The 10,143-nt window shown below is 40.5% G+C and overlaps 1 long non-coding RNA gene across 1 annotated transcript; it reads right to left on the bottom strand.

The window, feature by feature from the left end:
- Positions 1-4,960: 4,960 nt before the first annotated feature.
- LOC109500215 lies at positions 4,961-9,934 on the bottom strand. Its single transcript, XR_002157861.3, has 3 exons — positions 9,630-9,934; positions 8,504-8,574; positions 4,961-5,453 (listed from the first exon to the last, which is right to left on the bottom strand). It is a non-coding gene; the product is annotated as an uncharacterized LOC109500215 (long non-coding RNA).
- Between the last annotated feature and the right edge of the window lie 209 nt (positions 9,935-10,143).

Consider the following 10,143-nt stretch of genomic DNA (forward strand, 5'->3'; position numbering starts at 1 on the left):
TTTTTCACTGAATTTTTCCTGAATTTTACGTATTGAATGATTGTACATCCTGGTTCCACGATTTCTATTGCTAATGTGAAACCAGCTCTGAAGTGGAATAGGGATGTCTTCCAAGAGCCAATATAGCCTTATTGGAAAGTTTTATAATCAAATCAAACCAATCACAATGTAATGCCATACTATTAGAATTTAAAATTTTGCGCCTGGGTGGCGCAGTCGCTTAAGCGTCCGACTTCAGCTCAGGTCACGATCTCGCGGTCCGGGAGTTCGAGCCCCGCGTCAGGCTCTGGGCTGATGGCTCAGAGCCTGGAGCCTGTTTCCAACTCTGTGTCTCCCTCTCTCTCTGCCCCTCCCCCGTTCATGCTCTGTCTCTCTCTGTCCCAAAAATAAATAAACGTTGAAAAAAAAATTAAAAAAAAAAAAGAATTTAAAATTTTATTTCTCCCATTCGTACATCTGACCACAGTCTATTTTTTTTCTTTCTTTCATTTTTGGAGTTAGCGATTAAAGTATCAACTGATCACGACTGTCTCTTTCAAGTTGAATGCATGTACTTTTCTCAATTACATTCCTTGTGTTCCACTGATGGTTACCAGAGGGGAGGTGGGCAGTGGATGGGTGAAAAAGGTGAAGGGGATTTAAGGAAGGCACTTGTGATGAGTGTTGAATCATTATGTTTTATACCCGAAACTAATATTACACTATATGTTAACTAACTGGAATTAACATAGAAACTTTAAAAACTTCCTTGTTTTTGATTTGCTCTTTTCCATTTTAATCATATCAATGACTTATTATCTCAAGCTATTTTCTTAATTTCTCATCCTGTAGTTCCATATTGTAAAATAAAGGCTTTCTTGTTTCAAGATTCTTAAAAGACAAAATCTCCATCTTCGTGCATCAAAATACATTCACTTGTTTTATACTTAAATGATGTGTAACCTTAGGATATCATCAAGCTTTCAAGATGCCATATAGATGAAGGTCTTGGACTTTGTTCTTACCTGGGGTATGAGATTACTCATAGTTAAGTTAAATAGAGGTTATATAATAAATGTGAAAATAATATCAAAACACAACTAAGTTAAAAAGAATTTTATCGGGAAAGTATAGTCCTTTTCTACTGATATTTACATGTCAGTGACATGAAATTTCATGATTTGTAACTTGGAAAGAACATATATGAAATGAATAATGTCTATATAATTTGAGGGTAGGCTATGATACCACTAGCCTTGTGATTCAAATTGTATCCTTATGTATGTTAATTTTCAGACTCTTCCTTAGGCTTTCTTTGTAAACATTCCACTTAAAGAAAGAAAGGTAAACTCTTAGTACCCTCATTCATTCAGTCTGATTTAAAATGAAAACCCAATTTTTACTTAGAATTTGTAAACTTGACTGGGTCGCCTGGGTGGCTCGGTTGGTTGGACGTCCGACTTCAGCGCAGGTCATGATCTCACAGCCTGTGAGTTCGAGCCCCGCATTGGGCTCTGTGCTGACAGCTGGAGCCTCTTTGGATTCGGTGCCTCCCTCTCTGTCTCTGCCCCTCCTCCACTCACACTCTGTCTCTCTCCCTCTCTCAAAAATAAACATTAAATTTTTTTTTCAATAAAAAAAAAGAATTTGTAAACTTGGAAAGTGGATGACATTTCTGGATTGATTACGTTTAATGAATTATTCATCTCTCTTTTTTGTCACCAAATACAATAATGCCAAAAAACATGGCATATGTATTTATGTAAATTGCATATATATGTGTAAATTATAAACATATAATTAATATAAATTTTATATTAAGACCAAATATGTGAGTCTATATTTACACACACTTGTATTTTCGTGTGTATGTGTGTGTGTATGTGCAGAATACTAAAGGAATTTTTCATCCCAGGTTGAAAGTGGAGAAAGTTTACTTTTCTCTAGATCTCATTAATTGCACAGGAGGTAGTCAACAGTGTAGAAAAGATACTCAACAAATATTGCTGGAACAAATTCATGTATTAATAATCAATGTTTGGGAAAATAAATAGCTAAAACTTAAGAGCCTATGTCTTCATTATCTAACTTATTCTGTTCTAAAAGCCTTTAATTCTGCATGGACAGTTCTATTTGCCAAGGTTCCCTTGATAAAACCCCAAGATTTACTACCAGTGAGCAAAATCTAGAAAGTTTCTCATCTGGCCCACTTTTCGCACCCACTCTACTTCTACTACCTAATGTATAAATAACTCAGGGAGGGATATGTTTAGACAAAATCAATGATTTGGAAATACTAGCTGAACATGAGCTTACCCAGAGAGTGCATCAATGAAATAAACTTGGGCTCCAGCGTGCCTTCGTGGTCACCGGTTTATGAGCATCAGAAACTGTTCTCCTGAAAGGTTGGTTGGATGAGGTTAGGTGTGAATCAAGAGAAAAAGGTTTTCTCAGCAAGAAACATACCAGAAAAGGAAGCATAACTGTGTGAGTGGCAATTTTCTTAATATTCATTAAGAGATCTATGAGTTTGGTCATCCATGCATAGAAAATATTAAATATATGCAAATTTATCTTCTCTGAGTTGATTTCTTTAACACGCCTATAAGAAATAAATAATAATAGTTTCCTCAGTCTAGAGATATGTAGGTATATGTTCGCTCATATGTATTACAGAAAAATTAAAACACGGTTTCAGAATGTGCAAATTAATGACAAACTCTTAACCATTAGGATTATCCAGTGAAATAATTTTATGGTGAAATAATTTCTTCATACATGAGATGAGTAGCGGTTATGCTTCCCTGTTTTTGTTTTTGTAAATTTTAAATAGATCTTTTAATAGATCTATTAGATGTTGAAACCATGAACTATTTAATTAGTTATAGCTTGCATGCAAGTTTTTGCAAAATTGACTGTATTTAGCATAATTTTTTTGTGTTCTGTGATAACAATCTTAATCAGAAATTCTCTTTTAGTGAAAAAGTATAATTTCATTTCCATTTCTTTTCCCTTTAATCACGTGTTTATTTCATGAAACATGTAATCTCCAGGGGAGCGATTTAACAGACTGTGATATATTCATATGTAAAATACAATTGTTTCACTGTGACAAAGAGAATTAGGTAAGAGCATGGAGAGAAAATGATCTGGAACCAAAAATTCACATAAGAATTATGGAAGGAGTTCGTTGAGAAAAATTAATAAAATCAAAACGGAGTAGAGAGTTTGTAGGTAGTGTTATAAGTCCTTGAAATGGTTGTTGTTTTCATATTGCTACTGGTAGTAGGGCTTTTTCCCTGTAGTCTTCTTGGAGGAATGGACTAAATATACACATATAACTGGATGTTGCATATTTCCAAATCATTGGCTGTATGATTAATTGTCACATTTCAATATCCTGAGTGTGACGATGTAAAGAGACATTTTCTCAGCAGAAAAGAATGAAGTGAATTTTGTGTTTTCCTTGTCAAATTTCAGCCATGTTTTAAAAATTCTTTCGGTTCATTAAAACCCCAGACTCTAGTCCAAGTGATAATAAATCATTTTGATAGCATGTGCCTTTTCATTTGATACGTAGTTTTACTCCAGAAAACAAATCTATCTAGATTCGTTGGGGGGCTTGTCAAAATTAAATGTGAGTCCCAACTTAGGAAAGGAAGTGAAATCATCCCCAGCCATGCATGTACCCTGGTAGTTTGGAAAGACACTTTGCTCTTGGTATGTAGCTTTTAAAATGTGGACGTGAAACCAATGGTAACCGACACCGTTGTTAGGGTGTTTACTGTGTTTCTGCAGGATGCACTCGACGAATAGTGTCTCTAATCAGTATCTCATAGTAGCTGCATTTTACACTCAAGGAGACAGAAGAACAGTAATTAGCACTGTGCATCAAATCACCTGATTTCTGAAAATATGCAACCTAAGAACCATCGTCGATGCTTTTCCAAGAACATCTTTTCCCAGAGCATCATTTCTACCTACCAGGCATTTCCTCTGCAAATTTGCGTATTATGATATCAATACTCCGGATAGGAAAGCAGTAAGATGGGCATTGGCAGACATGTGTTCTAGATCCACTTTGCCATCAGTTAGCAGTGTGAACTGGCACAGTCAACGTCTTCTGGCTACGGTATACTCATGAAACAGCAGGGTTGGATGAGACCGCTAGAGGCTTATTCCGACTCCCAAAGTTTCCTTACAGGCTTAAATACATCTCTGGACAGAGATTCCTTTCTGTAAGGAGAACTAGGGCTGTCTATTGAGGGAGCTTTTGCTTTAAAAAGAGAAAGTCCATGCTGACTCTCAATTGTGCTTCAACATCGTCCAGTAGTAAGACATTCACTTCAGCTGATCTGTGTCCTTGACATGCTCTCTCTCCTTAAATACTCTATCCATCAGACAAGAAAAAGTGTGTGATTGTTGATTAAGGGAGAAAAATCAAGTGTCCTAGATTGACCAATTTATTTATGTTTGATGAGGGGGCAGGGGGAGTTATGTACGTTAAAATGATTGAGGTTTTATGAAGAAATATTTCAAGAAGCCAGTATGAATGTAAACTTGAATCAGCTATTTTTCTTCTTATGTTTCTTATTTTTATAAGAAATAAAATAAAATGAAAGGTCTTATCACTTGAGTTAATGCTCCTTTATTTGCTTCTCTCTGTTCCTATCTGTGTGGGTATATATGATCTCCCCATAGTCCAACAGATGAAGCCTTAAAGGATTTTCAAGCATTCTATCTGTATAAGATGTTGACTCAGTTTCTAGCTAACAGGCTAGCTTTTACGACAAAAGCAGAATGGGAAGCAAAGTTGCCTTATCCCCGACTCAGGAATATTCTTCTTCCAGCCCTAAGTTTGGAGCCCTTGACTTTAACCTCACTGTGCTTTTTGTCTGATCAGGAGGGGCTATTTATGAGGAGTCATACAAAATAAACATGGAAAGTTCACTGTAAAATATGACAACCACTTTAAATAATGTTGACTTAATTAAACTTTAAACTTTATTTATATATTTTATGGCTTTAGTGTGAGCTCTTCTCGGATGTTTACTTCAGCGGAAGATCCATCATGTGAGGACCTTGAGAGGAATTAATCCCCCTACCCCTGGCACAGAACTGAGTTCCAACAATTCAGATCTAAATATTTAGTGGTGGATGATACATGTTTATGGAACAGAGGGCAGCGTGACATTTAAATGTGAACTGCAGTTTCCATCTTGAGCATATGGTTGAAAAGACACTAGAAGCTGCAATTATGCCAACCGACGGAAGTCAAGTTTTTTTATGCTTGTCTTTTTTTCCCCTTTCACCCATTCCATCTGTTTCTGAGGGCTCTTTAACCAAACCGTTCCTACAATCAACTTTCCAGAAAAGAAGTTCCCTGACTCTTACGCGTTTGGTCGTGCATCCCATGGTTAAACTAATAGCCTTGCTGGGTGTCAGCCAAAGGTTACAGGCCTCTCAAAATATTCCTGGAAGAAAAAAAAAAGTGTATCACTAAACTGAAGTTTCTCATTAGTAACCCTGTGGTGTCTAATCTGTGAAATTACGTGATTAACTCCTTTGCAGAGTCAGCTTTGATTGAGGTTTGCAGTCCCACAGGAAGTTATTAAAAGTATCACCAAGATAATTCCCTAGCTTTGTACTTGGCCCCTGGGGTAAAGGAAATAGATCATTAGATGAATATTTTATAATAAAGTCATAGATCACTCACAATTATTAAATGACTGTCAAGGAAGATTATTATTTTAAGAGTTGAGGACAATGTGATTTGAAAAACAAATAAAAACCATGAAAGAATTTCTTACTTCCTTTGTGTTGGAAAAGAAAGGGGAAACATAACTGGTTTCTCCCCCATGCTTTTTGAAGCTGATATTTTAATGTCTTTTTTTCAAATACGGATATCTTACCCTGTGTGTCTTTTCCCTGAAGTTGCTTCGATGTTCCTTCGATGAAAGGGATAGTTATTGTAAGGAAAGTGTGCAACAGAAAATATGTTTAAAAACATAGTGCAGAAATACCTCATGAATATGTCTAAGTAATGTGATATTTTTCCTGCAGGAGAAGACATGTGGCCAGGTTCATGGTCAGTAGCCCACCAGAGGTTTATAGAGGTTACTCTATTCGTTAATTTCATTCACAAAATAATCTTTATCAGTCAGGACTCCTAGCCGATGGTAAAGAATAAAATACAAAAAAAAAAATCTTATAAAGAAAAACAATACCAGATAGCTCTCATTTTTATTCCCAAACCCCCACTCATTGGAGCTGTTTGTGGTAACTTCAGCTGGATGTTTGGCTTTTGAAGCTCTGCTCTAGGTTCTGAATCTAATTCCGCTGCAGACAAAAACACTTTACATGTCCTTTTCTTATTTTGCGTTTCAAAATATTTACTGTAACTTTTTTATTTAAAAGAAAACCCTAGTTAACAAAGTACATGGTTTCTTTTAGAACCAGTCTCTGACCAGGTTGGGTTCTCTAATAAAAAGCCCCATTGGTTATTCAACCAAACCATTTAGACACCTGAGTTTGGTCACACTGGCACTTGACCCTCGTTGGAGCGTGATACTTAAAGTTGGCAAGTGGATTCTGTAGCAAAAGCCTGTGACATGTGAGAAAATCTTCGCACAGGTAATACCAAGCCTTTTATAAATGTTCAAATGTCGAACTCAATGAATAGAGGGAGCAAAGCCTGGCATTGGTAAAAGACTGAATCCTTCTTTTTAAGTTCATTTATTTATTTTGAAAGGGAGAGAGACAGAGAGAGAAACAGGGTGGGGGAGGGGCAGAGAGAGAGGGTGGGGGAGAGAGAGAATCCCAAGCAGGCTCCTTACTGTCAGTGCAGAACCTGATGCTTGGCTTGAACTCACAGACCATGAGATCATGACCTGAGCTGAACTTGGATGCTTAAACCAACTGAGCCACCCAGGCCCCCCAAGGCTGAATCCTTTTGATTTGTTTTTCTGTTTAGTTTGTTTCTTTCTCTATGATTTGCAATTTTTTAAAAATTTTTAGAAATTTATTTATTTTTGAGAGAGAGAGAGAGAGAGAGAGAGAGAGAGAATGCAAGTGGGGGAGGGGCAGAGAGAGAGAGAGGGAGACACAGAATTTGAAGCGGGCTCCAGGCTCCTAGCTCTCAGCACCAAGCCAGATGTGGGGCTTGAACTCATAAACCATGAGACCATGACCTGAGCTGAAGTGGGAGCAATTCCATTGAATAGTTACACCCTTCTGAAAAATAAAATATTATGTCAAAATAAGAGATTACACCAATGTGCATAGCCTTTTTTTTGTTTTTTTTCGTTTGAGGTCAATAGAAGCATAAAGTGCAGTGTAGGATCCAATAAGTAGAGAAATACTGAAGACTGATGTAGAGGGAAATAAGAGCTTTATAGATGCCCCATGATGCTTTCATAGTCCTTTTAGAATGGAGCCTAGTGGGGACTCTAGTAGTGTGTGTGTGTATAAGCACATCTAGTTGCCACGCCAACACTATTTAAAGAGGGCAATAAGAAATGCAGTTCTGGGGGCGCCTGGGTGGCTCAGTCGGTGAAGCGGCCGACTTCAGCTCAGGTCATGATCTCGCGGTTCGTGAGTTCAAGCCCTGCATCGGGCTCTGTGCTGACAGCTCAGAGCCTGGAGCCTGTTTCAGATTCTGTGTCTCCCTCTCTCTCTCTGACCCTCCCCCGTTCATGCTCTGTCTCTCTCCGTCTCAAAAATAAATAAACGTTTAAAAAAAAAAAAGAAATGCAGTTCTGGTGGTTCTTCTAGTAATTTTTGCTCGCTGTCATCAGGGCTGCTGGAAAGCGTGGACAGCCTTCTGCCCAACACTGGCAACTGTGCACTCACAGAGCCAGCTCCCGGATTCACAGGGAGCTTACGTCGTGTGATGTGAGGACTGCTGAAGGGGTTCTTACCCAACACGCCCTCCTCCACGGGGAGTCATTGCTAAGAATTCCATTCGGCTCATTAACATACAAGGATGGGAAAGACGCACGTTCGTGTTCAGGGATAGAAAAATGTGTGGTCATAGCCATCCGTGAGTACGTAAGTGACCTACTATTTCATAGGTCACATTAGCTACCCAGAAACATCTAGTCCTGTCTTTTATATAATATATAGTGCTCGTTTACCCTGTGCCACGCACTGTGCTCCACTTTTTGACACAGAGGAGAAACCTGGAGCACAGGAATGCGAAGTAATTTTCCCCGCGTCACCCAGCTGAGGGATGATGAAGCCGAGATTAAAACCCAGATGGCCTTACCCCAGGGCTAGAACCTCAGTGCCTACTGCCTCTGTGTGAGACCCAGGACGAGGCCGGAACAGACAGGTCTGGAGGACGTGTGAGAAGCAAGCCCAAGCCCATTAGGAAAGTCTGTGGGTGGAAAGCTGCCTGCAAAGGACCAGATCTAAGGAAGATGCCACGAGCAGGCAAGACGCATGCTGTTTGTTGTTGGGTGCCCAAGGCCAAGAGGAAATAGACGGGCGGGGGGGAAGGGAGACCCTTACAGGTCAGTCTTACCAGCAGGCTGCCCTGACTCTGCTTTCTAGACGAATTCGGTCTTAGCTGTAGTTCCGTTACACAGGACTTGGCTTTTTAACAGATAGAAGCAAAATGCAGAAAACTACATCACAATATTATAAAATGCAAGACGTAGATGAACACAAAGACGTGGCCCGCCCATCCCCCCATATAGATGGAGAAACTGACCACTCAGAGGGGTTAAGCGTTCTGCCCAAGGTCCCACAGTATGTTCGTCCCAAAGCTCAAAGCAAGAGTTCAGCCTCTTCCAACGTTTCGCCTGTGTAAAAGGCTCCCACCTCCCACCTACCGTAAGCACCTACCCCCTGCTCCGGCTTCTAAGGAAAGTATCTAATACTCTCTCTGTGTATCTGAACTCTGATGCTTTCTGCTGCTTAAGAAATGCATCAGGATTCTGTCTGTGCTCTAGCTGCGTGACCTCTGCAATTAGACAGATGGCACCAGCATAATCCCCGTTGCTTTGTGAATAAAGTGCTTATATTCAAACACCCAGGTTTCAATGAACTTTAATCACCAAGGCTTCAAGAAGGAGCAAGCTAGCTGAAGACCGTACCTCAGGACCCCTTCGCCTCTTTTGCAAGGCTACGCTCATTCCCCAAACCACACACTGATACACACAAATTATCAGAATTTAGGAATGAAAGAACCGTGGTACTTTTTTGGATCTGCCCGGGACACTCGAGTTTTTTTTTTAAATGGTCGAATTAGCCCAATGAAATGCTAGTTTTCATGGGCTTCGGAGTCAGAGTTACCTAAGTCGGAATCCTCAGTCTCTCCTATCCAAGCTGGGTCAACTTGGAAAAGCTAACTCCCCTCCAGAGGGAACCCTTGCGAAATGGCAAAACATGGGCTTTGGGGAGGAGGCCTCATTTGTATTCTTCACCCACCCCTCATTAGCTATATAGGTTCTTGGACAAATTTCCTAACTTTTCGGAGCTCGTGTCTCCGTCGGTAAAACGTGTGTTCCAAACCCTACTTCTTACAGTGTCCAGTTTAGGTCTGAGATGATGTTTGTAAAATGCTTGAGACAGTGGTGGGCACAAACCAGATACTCAGTCAACGTGAGCTTCCCTGTCTTTTCCTTTCGGATTCTTGCTTCCCTTACCTGTAATCGTGAATACCATACTTGACCTCGGGAGGCTGGTGTCAGGTCACAATCGATGCGAAATCGTAAGCACCAGGCGCCCACACCGAAGAAGCTGAAGATAAATTCGCTGCCAGGTGCCCAGTGGCCAAGTCACGAGGCGCGCTGAGCTTGGATGACCGCGGTCCCCTGCCAGCACTCTGGGGTCAGGGCATAGCTCTCAGGCCCAGAGGGAAGGAGGAGCACTGGGGAGGAGTGGGGAATGGTAGCCCGCACAGCCTCCTGTAAATGGTTCATCTGTGAGCGGAAGTAGGCTGCAGAGAGAAGGCAGGAACTTGTAATGGAGAAAATTCCAGTAACGACTCTTAGGTCTCACGTCACGGAGGCGCGGCCTCCGCGGGCTGGTCCACCCAGTGTGAGCAAGAGGAATGCCACCAGGAACCGCTTTGTAAACACACAAAGCACGGTCGTAAGGGCCGCGGGATTTCACTCCACCTGCACACGCGTCTGGACGGCTACCAGCCGGCCCCAGAAA

The sequence above is a fragment of the Felis catus genome, chromosome B2 (genome assembly GCF_018350175.1).
Source record: "Felis catus isolate Fca126 chromosome B2, F.catus_Fca126_mat1.0, whole genome shotgun sequence".
Classification (NCBI taxonomy): Eukaryota; Metazoa; Chordata; class Mammalia; order Carnivora; family Felidae; genus Felis; species Felis catus.